The sequence below is a fragment of the Callithrix jacchus genome, chromosome 9 (genome assembly GCF_049354715.1).
Source record: "Callithrix jacchus isolate 240 chromosome 9, calJac240_pri, whole genome shotgun sequence".
In the NCBI taxonomy this organism is placed as follows: domain Eukaryota; kingdom Metazoa; phylum Chordata; class Mammalia; order Primates; family Cebidae; genus Callithrix; species Callithrix jacchus.
In genome coordinates this window covers 76,760,907-76,777,215 of record NC_133510.1, presented here as the reverse complement: position 1 = coordinate 76,777,215, position 16,309 = coordinate 76,760,907, and the positions used below count along the sequence as shown (strand labels likewise).

General features: G+C 32.7%; 1 long non-coding RNA gene across 3 annotated transcripts in view; it reads left to right on the top strand.

Annotated features, from left to right (window-relative positions):
- The window catches only part of LOC118144460 (uncharacterized), a 179,052-nt gene that overhangs the window by 139,624 nt on the left and 23,119 nt on the right, over nt 1-16,309 (top strand). Inside the window, exons 1-2 of one of the 3 annotated variants that reach the window (XR_004729270.3) lie at nt 15,307-15,388; nt 15,896-15,969. The exons of the other annotated variants lie outside the window; for them this stretch is intronic. This is a non-coding gene — a long non-coding RNA (uncharacterized LOC118144460). Of the gene's footprint in view, nt 1-15,306; nt 15,389-15,895; nt 15,970-16,309 lie in introns of those variants that run through there. 3 annotated transcript variants of the gene reach the window in all.

Genomic DNA, 16,309 nt, shown 5'->3' with positions numbered 1-16,309 from the left:
GTCTGATCTCTGTTGGCTGGAGCCAGATCTCACAATCTAAACTAAAACCCAGTTGGCTAATAACTTAAAACTTTTCTAAACAGGTAAAAGCAATGGAGAGCTGGGACATGCCTGTGAGCATGTCCAGCACAGATATCTTGGTTAAAGTACAAGGACATGTACTAGGTGCCTGTAATCATGGCATGCCTAATAGCAACATATGCTAGGGCTTAATAAAAAAATTATTATACACTTAAGATTTATTCTTAACAAGAAAGGAAACTTTAACGAGGAGGAACTTTTTTACATCCCACACTATTCATGCCTCTGTATATTTTCAAAATTGTGAATAAAAGCTAACTACATCATACATGGATGAAATGTAGGTGTAAGGGTCAATCTATTTATCAAATATTAGTAAAATCTTGTTTCTTTCTAAATCTTAATAAATTTAAATAAAATTATATCATTTTATGCCAATAATTTAGTGAATTTTGTCATAGTTTCCATTGGAGGGGAACCCCTTCATTCAACCACTGTTTAATCTCTATGAAGAACAAGTTCACACCAAGCAAAAGTAGTTAAATAACAAAAATCTGAGATGAGAGACCTTAGAAAGGGAAATGCTGCCAACTGGTTGGGGGTTTTAGTTCAGCAAGTGAGAGAAATTTTAGTGATGGGCATTTTCAGTTTGCACTGCAGTGCCAAGCAGACAGGACACTGCTCAGTAACCTGACAGAAGCTTAGAAGAGCAAAGAGCAATTTTCACACCTCTCTCTGATAAGGCAGTGGATTAATTAAAGACAATCAATTGAGTGACAAATAAAAAGGAATTGCAAAGATTGTTTTAATGCAAGAGCATTTCAACAGTGACTAGACCTTGTCAGTTGAAGAAAATGGAGAAAGCAGAATCTGCCCACTTGATCTTATGGAAGGGGGAGGAATAACTGATAAACTTGCTATCTCCTTAAGACACTTTCGTTTTTTGTTTTGTTTCTTCATGTCTAAAATGAGAGCTTCCTACAATATTATTATCGCTGTGTGTCTGTTTCTTTTGTGAACCTAGACTCAAACAAAGCTTTGGAGTAGCTCAATATTAGAAATATTAAAATGCTCTTTATATTTTATTCAGGCAATTTTCTTGGCCAATAAATTTCATAAAATGGTTATGAGGCTATATCAGAATGCCTGAATTAAAAAAATAATAGGATAAAGTCTTATGTAGCATCTTTCATTTCTGAATCTCAAATGATTTAAATATACCTCATTAATCACCAAAGCATCACCAAAGCATTCTTGGAGGTACTGGGTAGGTGTGTTTAACATTATTATCAACAATTGAATAATGACATGGAGATCAATCTTGTCTTTTACAACATAAAGGAAGTATCTTCTTTACCTTCAAAAGACTCATAATGAATAAAAGAGAAAGACATTCAAATATAAATATACCTCCAAACACACTGTCAAATATCGATGGGATAATTATACAAAATGAATTTGAGATTCATAGTGAAGAAACTACTCTCTTTAGAATATATTAGATTTTTGTGGAAACAGCATTTAGTAGTTTCAGGCCTCTGAGATATGATTAAGTGCATTAAAACTAATTTAATTTATTATTGATTCAGGTGTACTTCCCATTTTAAAAGTTTGTATAAATTAAAATTTTCTTTAAAAAACAGAAATCTGTTAGCTGAATCATCCCTTTAAAAGATAAGTACAATGAATTATTAACCTATTGTATTTATATTTAATATTCTAAATTTATACAGAAGATTTTCATTTATTTGGAATTCTTTTATTATTATTATTATTTTTTTTTTATTGCATTTTAGGTTTTGGGGTACCTGTGCAGAATGTTCAAAATAGTTGCATAGGTACACACATGGCAGTGTGCTTTGCTGCCTTCCTGCCCTTCACCCACATTTGGCATTTCTCCCCAGGCTATCCCTCCCCAGCTCCCCACCGCTCTCCTCCCCCATTCCCCCCAATAGACTCCGATGTGTAGTACTCCCTTCCCTGTGTCCATGTGTTCTCATTTTTCATCACCCCCCTATGAGTGAGAATATGTGGTATTTCATTTTCTGTTCTTGTGTCAGTTTGCTGAGGATGATGTTCTCCAGATTCATCCATGTCCCTACAAAGGACATGAACTCATCGTTTTTGATTGCTGCATAGTATTCCATGGTGTATATGTGCCACGTTTTCCCAGTCCAGTCTATCATCAATGGGCATTTGGGTTGGTTCCAGGTCTTTGCTATTGTAAACAGTGCTGCAATGAACATTCATGTGCATGTGTCCTTATAGGAGAACAATTTATAGTCCTTTGGATATATACCCAGTAATGGGATTGCTGGATCAAATGGAATTTCTATTTCTAAGGCCTTTAGGAATCGCCACACTGTCTTCCACAATGGTCAAACTAATTTACACTCCCACCAACAGTGTAAAAGTGTTCCTATTTCTCCACATCCTCTCCAGCATCTGTTGTCTCCAGATTTTTTAATGATCGCCATTCTAACTGACATGAGATAGTATCTCAGTGTGGTTTTGATTTGCATCTCTCTAATGACCAGTGATGATGAGCATTTTTTCATATGTTTGCTGGACTCATGTACCATTGACTTTCTTCACAGAACTGGAAAAATCCACCATGAACTTCATATGGAACCAAAAGAGAGCCCGCATAGCCACATCAATTCTAAGCAAAAAGAACACAGCAGGAGGTATCACACTACCGGACTTCAAACTATACTACAAGGCTACAGTAATCAAAACAGCATGGTACTGGTACCAAAACAGAGATATAGACCAATGGAACAGAATAGAGGCATCGAAGGCAACACAACATACCTACAACCATACAATCTTTGATAAACCTGACAAAAACAAGCAATGGGGAAAGGATTCCCTGTTTAATAAATGGTGTTGGGAAAACTGGCTAGCCATGTACAGAAAGCAGAAACTGGACCCCTTCCTGACACCATACACTAAAACTAACTCCAGATGGATTAAAGACTTTAACATAAGACCTGGCATGATAAAAACCCTAGAAGGAAATCTAGGCAAAACCATTTAGGACATAGGAGTAGGCAAGGACTTCATGACCAAAACACCAAAAGCATTGGCAACAGAAGCCAAAATAAACATCTGGGACCTAATCAAACTCCACTGCTTCTGCACGTCAAAAGAAACAGTCACTAGAGTGAATCAGCAACCAACAGAATGGGAAAAAATTTTTGCCGTTTACCCATCTGACAAAGGGCTGATATCCAGAATTTACAAAGAACTCAGATTTACAGGAAAAAACAAACAAGCCCATTCAAAAATGGGCAAAGGATATGAACAGACACTTTATTTGGAATTCTTAAATGTGAGGCTATATCTATACTTTAGTGGCATACCAGCAAAATTTAATTTTCCAAAACATCCTAAAATATTCCTAGGGAAAAGTTTTAATACTGGGAGTCTCTTCATTAAGAACACATTGTTCTTAGAAACTAGTAACAAAATCTGTCTCTACAATAAAATTAAAAGTACTAAAAATTCTTCAAGACATTAAGATGGTGACAACCAATCTCTACCAAAAATACAAAAAATTAGCTACATTTGGTGGCACGTGCCAATAATCCCAGCTACTTGGAAGGCTGAGGCAGGAGAATTGCTTAAACTTGGGAGGCAGAGATTGCAGTGAGCCGAGATCACACCACTGCACTCCAGGCTGGGTGACAGAGCAAGATTCTGTAAAAAAAAAAAAAAAAAAAAAGAAAGAAAGAAAGAAAAGAAAAAAGAAAAAAAAAGCATATTAAATGGGAAATGGGAATATTTATTTATTTCTCATCTAGAACAATATGGTATCTCTTTACTTTCACTGAGAATAGCAAGCCACTCATTTTAAAAAAATGCTTTTGCTTTATCTCCTCCAAATTGAAGACCATTGCCTTGTCAAATTGATAGCCATCTTAAGAATAATCAATTTAGAGCGTTTAACCTGGTTAACAACCTTCATTGATGCTTAGCAATGCATAACATCTTTCAACCAGTAACCCCAATTATTTTTCTCTTATATACTATATAACAATATAATGAAGGTAAGCCCATTTCCCTAATACATGCATGAGCTTTACAATTTTGTGCTCATACAACTGTACTAGTATAATCTACACAAGAATAGACACAGAAACTGATCAGATATAATATTTTTGTGTACCTCTGGGAGTAGACATTGCGCTTCGGATATCACTTCTCTAAGGCACCAACATTTTTCCTTCACCAAAACTTTGTCTAATCCAAGAATGTCCTGATTCACATTAAATTAACAAATTAATTATAAACTGCTTTTTCAAGTGGCCTTTCCATGTCTCAAAGTTCTATGCATTTGATAACATGGGTAGGTATCTGCTAATTCCCCTGTTATTTTTTTCTTCCCAAAATGTTCCATGCTAGTAGATTACAAGTGGCACACGGAGAGTAAGTTCACTTTATATTAATGATAATCTCAAAATTTGGGGTTTAGGAATTGCTACCACATGAAGATTGTAATCTGACCAATTAACTCATTTTTAGCTAAGCCTCCCCAAAACATATGTTTCTTATGGTTGCAAAAGGTGTGACATTTGATGTGCTTTTGCCTGCATGCACACACATTGGTTAAGAAACATATATCAATACACAAAAATCTTATAAAAGAGATCAGGTTTCCTTCAGCCTACATCCTTGGCATTTTGTTGTGATCTGCTAAATTCTAAATAACATCCACCATTAAGAATGTGGTTGCACATAGATAAAACAATTTTTATTTTCTTGAACCACTTAATAGATATAATATGCAAATATCTGAATAGAAGCTGACTAGGATGAATTCTCTCTTTCTCTTTCTCACTCTCTCTCTCTATTGAGAAGAGGAAAAATAATCTGGTGCTACCCAATCTGAGAATATGAAGAAGGTGAGGAAGGAGTGGGAGAAGCAGATAGACTAATGGAGCCAGCAGAAAAAGCCCAGGTCTCAGAATTGAAAGCTTATGTTCATTTTAACTAGGCTTTCAAGAAGCATAGACCACTAGCTCACATGTAGATTGCATTACTATTTATATATAAAAGTAAGGATTTCAAATGAGTAAAGATGACTTTATATATATATATAACTATATATTTAACTATATAGATTAACTATATAGTATATATATATAGTTATATATATATAGTTTTATATATACTATGTATAGTTATATATATATATATAGTTAATCTGTAGGATTGCTAACATTAAATATATACATACATATACACACACACACACACATACACACACACATATATATATAATTAAACTGTAGGATTGCTAACATTTTCTTCCATAGGGAGATCAAGTAGTCACTAAGTTGAACATTAAAGTCCAATTGGCATTTAACACTGTTTTAATCTAAGGTCAACATTGGTGGAAAAGAGCAGGTAACTGACTCAGATAATTTTTTTTTCTGATAATGAACTTTGCCAAACAATGTTCTCCTCCATATATTCTAACTCTGTGAATATTCTACATAATTTAAGAGGATAGTTATTATTTGGCTGGTTGGCACTTTTATTTATTCCAGTACCTCATCTAAAGAGCTCAAAGTTTGCTGAAAGACTATACAAGATTAGAAAAATAATCGTTAATGCCTAAATGTATATCTTCTAGACCACATCCTCTCCAATCACACAATAGAATATGAAGTATGACATCAATTTAGCTTATGCCCTGAGTTTGAAAATTTCATAACTAATTCAGTGAGTTAAAGAGCTTATATTAAATATTTTAGTCTCTTAATACCTGATCTTTTCTTTATTGATATTGCATCAGTTGAATTCCTGGAAAAGACCACAACTGAAGTTTTTATGGAAACCAACAACAGTAATACATATTGCTCTTACATGGAGGAACAACACCTAAAACACCACAGAAGAAAATTATCCAGTACAAATGAGTTAGGAAGCTTAGATAATATATATTCTCACATGCTTTTGGATTAAGTTGTCACTACTGGAATCCAGAGACTTTATGTAGAACAGAATAATTTTAAAATAAAGGCAGTGTCCAAGTATTATAGGTGTAAATCTGAGATAGCCATACACCTTGTGACCAATGCAGAAAGGCAACAGGTGTTGGGGAGAGGAAACAGACTTTGGTTTTTCTTTTGACTAATTGAGTGAGTGTAGGAATGTTATTTAAAATAATAATTGCTAAGGATGAAGAGGAAAAAACAGAGAAATCAGCAGTGTAAACTGAGTAATACAATGTGAACTATATCAAGTTCAACTATGGCTTAAAGAAAAAGAAATAGGAGAATTCATAACAGAAAGAGGAGAATTCAGGTAAGAGCATCAGTCAACTCTAGGAAGCAAAGCTGAGTACAGTACTTAATTCTAGAATTTAACTTTAGCTGCACCATACATTTGGAGAGTCATGGGGACAGTTGTAGATAAAGAATTTATTGACTATGCCATGAGGAACTTGTATCTGTGAGTCAGAGACAAAGACAGTTACCCCATATGTCAAGTAAAAGCTACTTCTGGAAACACTATTGACTGGTCTTGCTCAGTGGTCATCCTGTATATCTAGGGGGGTCTAGCAGTCATTGTTTCTGCCTTTCATTGATGATTGATTCTATAATTCCTGGTTTACTATCTCAACTTACCTTGGTTAGAAGTTCAGGAATACATCTGTTTTATGTTATATTGTACCTTACACAGTGATTAATTTTTGATAAGCTGCTCAACAGATATTTAACAGTGATATCAAATTATAAGCATAGAAAACTGCAGGTACCTTTTTGTCATAGCAGTATGTCTTCCAAACGACAAAATTACGTGAATACAAGAAAATTGTAGGCCATACATATGTACTGGAGATTATTTTTAAAGCTTACTTGTGTTATTCATCTGTCTAGTCTTTAAACAGTAGTTAAAGAACAGAATCACACCTGGTAACTACCCTCTGTAGCTAGACTGCCTGGATTCAAACCTGAGTTCTTCCTCAGTCTGAATCTTGGGCTTGTCCCTTATTACAGCCTTGTTCTTCAGAGGTGATAACAATAATTCCTGGTATCATTTGGTTGCTATGTAATTGAAATAATTATTATATCTAAAGAACTAAGGACCTTTAGCATAAAGCAAGCATGTAATAGATATTAACTATTATTATCTGAACCATAAATCTCTTTGTCCTTTCATGTTTAAAATATTAGATACAAAGATATTTCATCATTCAAAGCCTATGGATGACATCTGCATCTTGGGAAAATCTAGATTCCTGAGGACAGCATTTTTGAGGCCAGTGAGTCTGTAGTAAAGCAACTTCTGGGCCCTTGATGGAGAGATCTGTGTATTTCTAATTATTGAAGGAGTTTTGCTGAGAAACTGCAAAATTATATTTAGAGAACATGGTATTTTATGTGGTTAGACCTTATGCAGTGTGAATCATAAGAAATTACCTTCTAGAAAATTTTTGAAATATATCAAATTCACAAGAAAAATAACACCTTTTTCTGCAAAAGTGCCTTTGGATATTTGCTTTATACTGGCCTAACAGATTTATGACTTAAATGTTGTTACAATTACTTTAAATAGATGGTACATCAGTTGTGGTATATATTTCATAGTTTGAAATTGGATCTCATTAGCCACTATCCTATATTTCTTCTTACACAGATAGGAAATTAGAAATAGGCTAAGACTGCCATGTAATTTCTACAACTAATATTTTTAAACTACAGGAACTACTTGTTTTCTACTTTTACCTTGGTGGTAAATAGTTATAATTGAGAAAATGAGTTGCAAGGAAAGTAAACTGTTGGGTATTTTCTTCTGCAAAAGGACATTTGTAAGAAGAATACAGTGTGATCATGCAGAATCTAACATAGAAAAACATCCAGGTCTCATAAATTACTACAATTATCATTAGGATGTCATGAATGTGATCTTTATTTTTTTTCCATACATGTACTTCATGATCTTTCTAGACTGACAGTCTTTCTCTGATACATAGTCCGCATGGACATAAAGATGTTAAAATCTAATCTAAAGCCATACTTAAAATATTTTAAATCTATTTTTCCTTTGCTAATGTGTAACATGCCTGCTATCTTACATTCATGGCGTAGAAAAATTGATGAGTGACTTTAATATATCAAAAATTTACTAAATAATCAAGTCTTAGCTTTATTAAAACAAGGCTCACTCAATCACGCTCATACTCTATTAGTCTGATATAGATTCATATATGAATGTGTGCACATATACACATATCTCTCTCCAAATAGGAAAATATATACTTTAAACATGACAATTAAGGAAATTCTGTTAAGTACAATACTCCAAAATTCAAATGGGGAAAATAATAATGTAATTACATAGTTGCGTTTGGTAGATAATACTATTAAGACAATGGCTACAAGATTAGTGAGGGAAAGGTCCATATATTATTTTTTTTATGGCCTGTCATATATAATAATAGTTTCTCAAATAAAAATTAAACATATTTAATATTTTATAGTCCAGAAATTCTATTGGCAGAAATATTGGAAAATGAAAGCATATCAAATCATAAGAACATACAATTTTGAGTATAATGCACAAATTCTAGTGGAATGATAAATATACCAGTTTTAGAGAGTAATGTGTATGCTTCAAACCTAAAAGATAAAATATTAGAATCAGGATCAAAAGAGATATGATTATCTCCAAGCTGGTGCTTAAACGTCATAAATTCTGTCATGTGGTCTTTTGGTTAGTGTCCATTTTTCAAACTATAATTTGCAGTTCAGGAATTCAAGAGAAATGTAAGGCTGCCATTAAAGGGGTCTTCTCTTGACATTTATTTTTTGTTTAGCTCAAGTTTTAATATGAATACTGTCCAATTACTAGCAAAAAAAATAATATAAAATGTAAAACTTGAGAAGAATAAATTTTTATTGAATACACTTCAGGAATCACAGAAGTTCTAGAATTAATCTCCTTGATTGAAAAGCATTATCATTACTAACAATGATGTAATTGTAAATAGGTGCATGATCTTAAGCATACAGAAGGGGGAATAAAAAGGAAAAAATATGCACTATTTAATGTCAATGAATGATTTTCTTAAAAATTGTAATTTAATAGAATTGGCTAAGAAATATAAACATCTAAATTAAGAGTAATTGCTAAACAAATTAGTCATGCAAATGTCTAAATCTCTTTCTGGCAAATCAAATCAGGACCGCATGATTTTATCAAATGTTTAAAGAAGAATTTTTTAATTCTACTCTTAACTGAGTAGAGACGGTAAATATAAGATCAAATACATTTCTACTGTCTCAACTCAATTTTTATTATTTCCTTGTATGACATACTCTATATGTTTGCTTTCTATTTTATTTTTACTTTTACTAGTTTCAGTAGATTTTGAAAAAAATTTCTAAAAGTTAATAATTATCAATTTTATATAATGCAACAAGTACCATTGAGTTATTTCAAATAACTCAGTGGTATTTCAAAATGCAAATTCCAGATTTACAAATTTCGAACTTATTTGCCCTAGCGCCATCACCAGAGAAAATAAAAACAGTCACAAATCTTTGCTTGACATTTATATCTTTGAGGAACCACTGACCTTTAGTCAGTGCTATTAAAATTTTTGAAATAATAAATGTATTCAACTGAATGACTGTTTTAAAAGGATATTATCTCAATTAAAAGTGAATTTATGTGTGAAAACATAAGGTCAAATACATTTTTACTTTACATGTTATCCAGAAGCCTGAACAAAAGTCATAAGTTGTCAGATTATATTTATTATAATTTTAAATGGTTATTTTACTTTATATCTGTGAGACTTTAGCTCTTCTTTTTCCAATTAACAAAAACTCTACTGCTTAAGCATTTTTAACAGATCGAGTGAATATAGCTTTTTAAAACTTGCATCTCTACTTAAAATTTTTTAAGTGAATTTCACAAAACTCTTTTAAAACTTATGAAGAGTCTATTAATCTGTATATAAAGACTTTGTAATGAAGATAGTTGTATAAATGATTTAAAAGACATTGTCACTACTCTATATTCCTCATCAAATGCTCATTAACAACAATGTCATCAAGTCTGGGAAGTACACTTGTTTTTTGATTAATTAATTCTGACACATAAGAGTTTGGTTAAGCAATTACTCAGCAGTTTACATATTGACTACTTTACACTGCATTAAGTATAGTGAAGGACACATAAAAAAGTATTCGTTTGGTGCAAATATATCAGTTTTTGTCGTTACTCTTAATGACAAAAGTTGCAATTATATTTGCATCAACCTAATGCAAGACACATACTCATATTGAGGTAATATCTTTTTGGAGGCACAATATTGATATGTAAGTTCAATTAAAGAGCCATATAATTTAGTTTAGGAATTTATATTGCATCATTATCACATTTTTTAAATTCTTTAAAACATAGTTTTTTTAATGTATAAAGATTTATCTTCTATTTCTCTGTTGAACTTGATTCCTTGCTGATTATACCATATCTTCTCCTGAACAAAACTTCTATGAACAAGATTAGGGGGAAAAAGATATTGAAGAGTGCTGAGCAAGACTCTTTCCCCATCAAGTCTTACGTCTGGCATGAGTTGCAGAGAATAATATATCTACGCCAGGCATAGTGTAAGAAGCAGAAAAAGAAGATTCTGGAAAAAAAATTACTTCATTTATTTTTCTTGTTAAAAATTAATTTTTAAATTTAGAATTGACACATACTAATTGCACCTATTTGTGGGATGTAGTGTGATGTTTTAGTGAATGCATACGTTTTATACTGATCAGATCAAGTTAATTAACATATCCATCGCTTTAAACATTTAACATTTCTTTGTTGTGATCTCTTCTAGCTATCTTGAAACATACATTACATGGCTATTTGTTATAGTCACCCTATTGTGTAATAGGACATCAGAAATTATTCTTCCTATCTAGCTATAACTTTGCATCTGCTGACCAACCTCTTCAGTTTGCTCCTCTTCCCTACTCTCCACAGTCCCTGGTAACCACCATTCTACTCTCAACTTTTATAAGATCACCTTTTTTAGATTGCACATGTGAGGTTATGTGATATTTGTCTTTCTTTGTCTGGCTTATTTTACATAACATAATGTCCTCTAGGTTCATCTATGTTGCTTAAAATGATAGGATTTTATTTTGATTTATGGCTGAATAATGCTCTATTGCTGATATATACATAATACATTTTATTTATCAGTTCATATTCTGATAGACATTTAGGTTATTTTCATATTTTGTATATTGTAAAGGGTACTGCACTAAGCATGTAACTACAGATACCTTTTTGGCATACTGATTGTATTTCCTTTGGGTGTACAACGAGTAATGGGATTGCTGGATGGTTTGGTAGCTCTATTTTTATTTTCTTTCATGAACCTCCACAGTTTTCCATAATGGCTGTACTAATTTACATTTCCACCAATGGTGCATAAGTTTCCCTTTCCTCAGTTCCTTGTCTAAATTTCTTATTTTTTGTCTTTTTATAATAACCATTCTAACTGAGAGGAGGTGCTATCTCAGTGTGGTTTTGATTTGCATTTGCCTTTCCACGCACTTATGGCCAACACTTTTCAACAAAGGTACCAAAAATACAAGTTGGGGAAAGGACATTTTCTTGAATAAATGATGTTGAGAAAACTGGATTACCACATCAGAAGAATGACACTAGACACCTATCTGTCACTGTGTACAAATACCAACTCTAGATTGATTAAATACCTAAATGTAAGACCCCGAAACTATGAAAAAATTAGAAAAAAATAAAATGAAAGTGCTTTGCTTCATGAAATTGGACTGGGCAAAGATTTTTTTGAATAAGATCTCAAAAGCAGAGGCAATAAAAGCAAAAACAGACAAATGGGATTACATTAAATGAAACAGCTTGTGTGCAGCAAAGAAAACAACAGAGTGAAGATAAAACCAACAGAATAGAAGACACTATTTGCAAACTGTGCATCTAACAAGAAGTTAATATCCAGAATATATAAGAAGCCCAACTCAACAGCAAAAAATCAAATAACTTAGTCAAAAATGGGCAAACGAGCAGAACAGACATTTCTCAAAAGACATACAAATTACCAACAGATAGTTGAAAAAATGTTCAACACCACTAATCATCAGGGAAATGCAAACCAATACTTCCTTTATTTGTTCACTATCTAGTTATTAATTCATTCTTTCATTCAGCCAGTCAGCCTCATCATCTAATTTTATATTTAGTACATAAAGTTGAATTACAATTGCTCTGGTATCTAGAACCTTAAAACCTAGCAACAATGTAGTCAAGTAGGTACAATTATAATTAATGCATGATTAACCCTTCAAAAATGTATTTTAAGTGTTGAGAACAAAAATAAGGAAACTATTAACTAACAAGAAAACTCATGTAAGGTTTCCAGGTTAAGGGAAAGATCAGGTCTTAAAGGAGGTGATAATCTAGGAAGGAGGTGAGATGAGAAGATAGCAATTCTGTAGAGAAAAAAAGGTCATATTTTATTCCTCATTACTTATTTAAATGAATGTAAATTCCTAGAGTTTCAGACACATTCATTCATTTAAATAATTTTATTTAAATAAGAAATTTTAATTTCTTGTTTATTTAAATAAAAAGAAACTATGAGGTTGGTGCAAAAGAAATTGAGGTTTCTGCCATTACTTTCAATGACAGAAACCAAAATTACTTTTGCACCAACCTAAAACAAAAATGCTATCTTGTTAGCATAACAATATATTTAAAAGAAATTTTTTTCAAATAAGCCATCTTTTAAAATCATCTTCAATATTTCTACCTGTTGACTATAAATAATATAAAGTCTATTATAATCCATTTTTAAAGAACTGATTATTGACGGTGATAAAAGTCTTATCACAAAGAAATAAAGTTAAAATATTTTTGAATGTTGTTTTAAATTCTCTAGGTGAAACATTAACATCAAACAAATAATTACATTACTTTTAAATATACTGAACAATTGCTAACTCAACTGCTGCCAGTGTAGCTACCTTCACAATCCAAAAGTTTCTGCCCAAAAGATGACCAAAGAGCTTCATTCAACTTCCAAAAGTATGAAAATGATAAATTATTGTATTTATTACATATGTGGTAAGGTAGAATAATAGGCTTAAAACAATGAACACCTACAGATAAAAATAAACAGAGTGTAAAGGAATAAAGAGATCTAAATATCCAAGGCCAGAGAAAGTCCCCATATAACAAATCTGTATTGTTCTTTGATAAAAGTTCATCAAAATCAATCATTAGTAGGTATTTGAAAAAATGGTTGTATATAATTTCTAATGAATATGCATAGAGCAATGTTAAATGCAGTCCAATGTAGATAAAAAAGAAATATAAACATGCTTTTCCTTAGACTTATTTCTGTGAGAAAATTGGAGATTGACAAAATATTTCATAGCATAGCTTCATTTTTAAGCTTTCAAAATTTACATGATCTTTCAGATATGCCTGATAATGTATTGTCTGTGAAAGCATACATGTAATCTGAATATTTTGAAATTAATGCCATAGATTTTATTTTGAAACAAGTCATATGCGGGTGCCATTGCCTATTTCTTCTAGAATTCTATAAAGTAATTATCATTTGAAATGTTTTGTTTATGTTTATACTTACAAAAATTTTAGATAAATATATTCAACTATATATTTTTCCTTAAAAATGATGTCTGTGAGTAGTTCATTCTGTAAAAGTATAGAAAATTAAAGCTTACTACAAAATTATACTTTTATGGTTTTAAACATGCTTCCTTTATGTATATATGTATGTATGTATGCATGTATGTATGTATTTAGAGATGAAGTCTTCCTCTGTCACCCAGGCTAGAGTGCAATGGCCCAATCTCAGCTTCTTGCAACCTCCTCCTTCTGGGTTCAAGTGATTCTCCTGCTTCAGCCTCCTGAATAACTGGGTTACAGGTGCACACCACTATGCCTGGCTAATTTTTGTATTTTTAGTAGAGACAGGATTTCATCATGTTGGCCAGGCTGGTCTCCTGACCTCAAATGATCCACTCTCCTCAGCTTCCCGAAGTGCTGGGATTACAGGCCTGAGCCACTGCACCTGGCCTCCAAAATTTATTTTATGATATGAGGCTGTAACAGATGCAAAAGATCAGACATGTCACCCTCTCAAAGCCTTCTATTTCTACTGGCAGATGTACAACATTTTGTAGATAATAACGATAATATATCATTTATGATAAAGGGGTGAATATCATCCAAAATTAGTACCATTCATGGAGGAACTGTTGGTGGAGAAAACAGATCTACAGATTGTTGGGGGTAATGAACTAAATATTAACAAAAGAGAAATAAATGAATACTATTGAATATCACATTTTGTATTATACCAAATATACAAAACCTACTGTAAACTGTATTTATGATATTAAGCAACATAAATATTACAGATAATAAGAATATATTATATACTTGGAAATTGCTAGAGTAAATTTTAAGTGTTCTCATCACATACAAAAATTAATGTGAGGATTATGTTAATTAGCTTGATTTAACCATTCCACAATGTATACAGATATAAAAACATCATGTCTTTGGGAGGCTGAGGCAGGAGAATTGCCTGAACCCAGGAGGCGGAGATTGAGGTGAGCCGAGATCGCGCCATTGCACTCCAGCCTGGGTAACAAGAGCGAAACTCCGTCTCAAAAAAAAAAAAAAAAAAATCATGTAATGCACCATAAATGTATACACTTTTTATTTCTCATTAAGAAATACTTTTTTTTTTTTTTCCTGAGACAGGTCTTGCTCTGTCATACAGGCTGTAGTGATCTCAGCTGGGAGACAGGGGCATGATCTCAGCTCACTGCAACCTCCACATTCCGAGCTCAAGTGATTCCCCTGCCTCAGCCTCCCAGGTAGCTGGGATTACAGGCACTCGCCACCACACCTGGCCAATTTTTGATTTTTAGTTAAGACAGGGTTTTGTCATGTTGGCCAGGCTGGTCAATACATTTTTTTGAATCTTAAAAAAAAAAAAAAACACAAATGTATCATAATTCAAGTCCTCTGTCTCATATTTTATAACATATAGTCTAAAGTGATAGCTACACTCTTTGCTTTTCATTACTTCTAGGGGTAGAATTCACATCCTGATTTATTTTACTTACTTTTAATTAATTAATTTATTTGAGCATGTGATATTTAAACCTTCACTTGTAGTAATTTTTTGAGTCCCGGTTGTAATGTGCATTTCTCCAAAAAGGACCTTTCTCTCATTCTGTTAAAGGTCTTGCTGACTTCAAATGTGGGACTACCTTAAAATACTTCATGCGTGAAAATACTGAATTTTCATCAGATTCTTCAGGTGGGTGGTTATGAATTGAGAGTGAGTGATTAGAGATTCTTCTTAGCAGTGTTCTTTTTTTTTTTTTTAACGTCTTCCCTCTAGCTAAGGCTGAGACAGACATGGACCCCCATCATCATGCTGCCTGTACGTGGTGGATTATTTTCTCACTCACTTTCTGAGAAAACTGGATTTTTTTTTCTAAAAAAAATCTAAGCTCTGACTTCCTGCTTGTAGAGGTTCTAGGTATTTTTTCCTGTCCCCTTTGTCACCAAAGCTGCCTCACTTAAGGGCAAAAGTTGGCCTTAGGGCTTACTAGCTTCTCTACAGAATTCCCTCTGTTTCATGTTATACATTTCTGAAATTCTTAATTAATTTTCTGAAAAAAAAAATAAGAAAAAGTTTTCCTCCCTCACTTAACATCCTCATGTCCCAAGATTCTTAGATGCTCTTAACTGGAAAATTATTTCTGGTTATAGTATTTAAAAATATGTCTAAAATGATTTTTCCCTGTATTTGCCCACTCAGAGAGAAAAGAGAGATGTGCTAGGGAAGAGGAGAAAGAGGCCACTAACACTTGCCACCGGGAGAGTGTTTTTACTGTAAGTAACTCAAAGTATGTAGGCTCAGAAATTATTTCACTCCTGATACCAGTGTAGAGGGATTTATATTCCAGATTCTTTAATAGGAAAACATATCTGAAAATGAGGTGTCAAGTTAAAAGATCCCACTGGAGTACAAGAATGTTCACTGCATGAATATGTGGTATAAATGAAAACTACATGAAGAGCAAACCGTATCCACTCTCTTTTTAGCAGTAGATCTGAGAAGGGAAATCAAATGTTACAATAATCTTAAGTAGAGCCAAGAGTCATATATCAAAATATATAACTCTAGCAAGAATGAAAAGAGAATGAAGCTTACAAAATGTTACAGAACAAT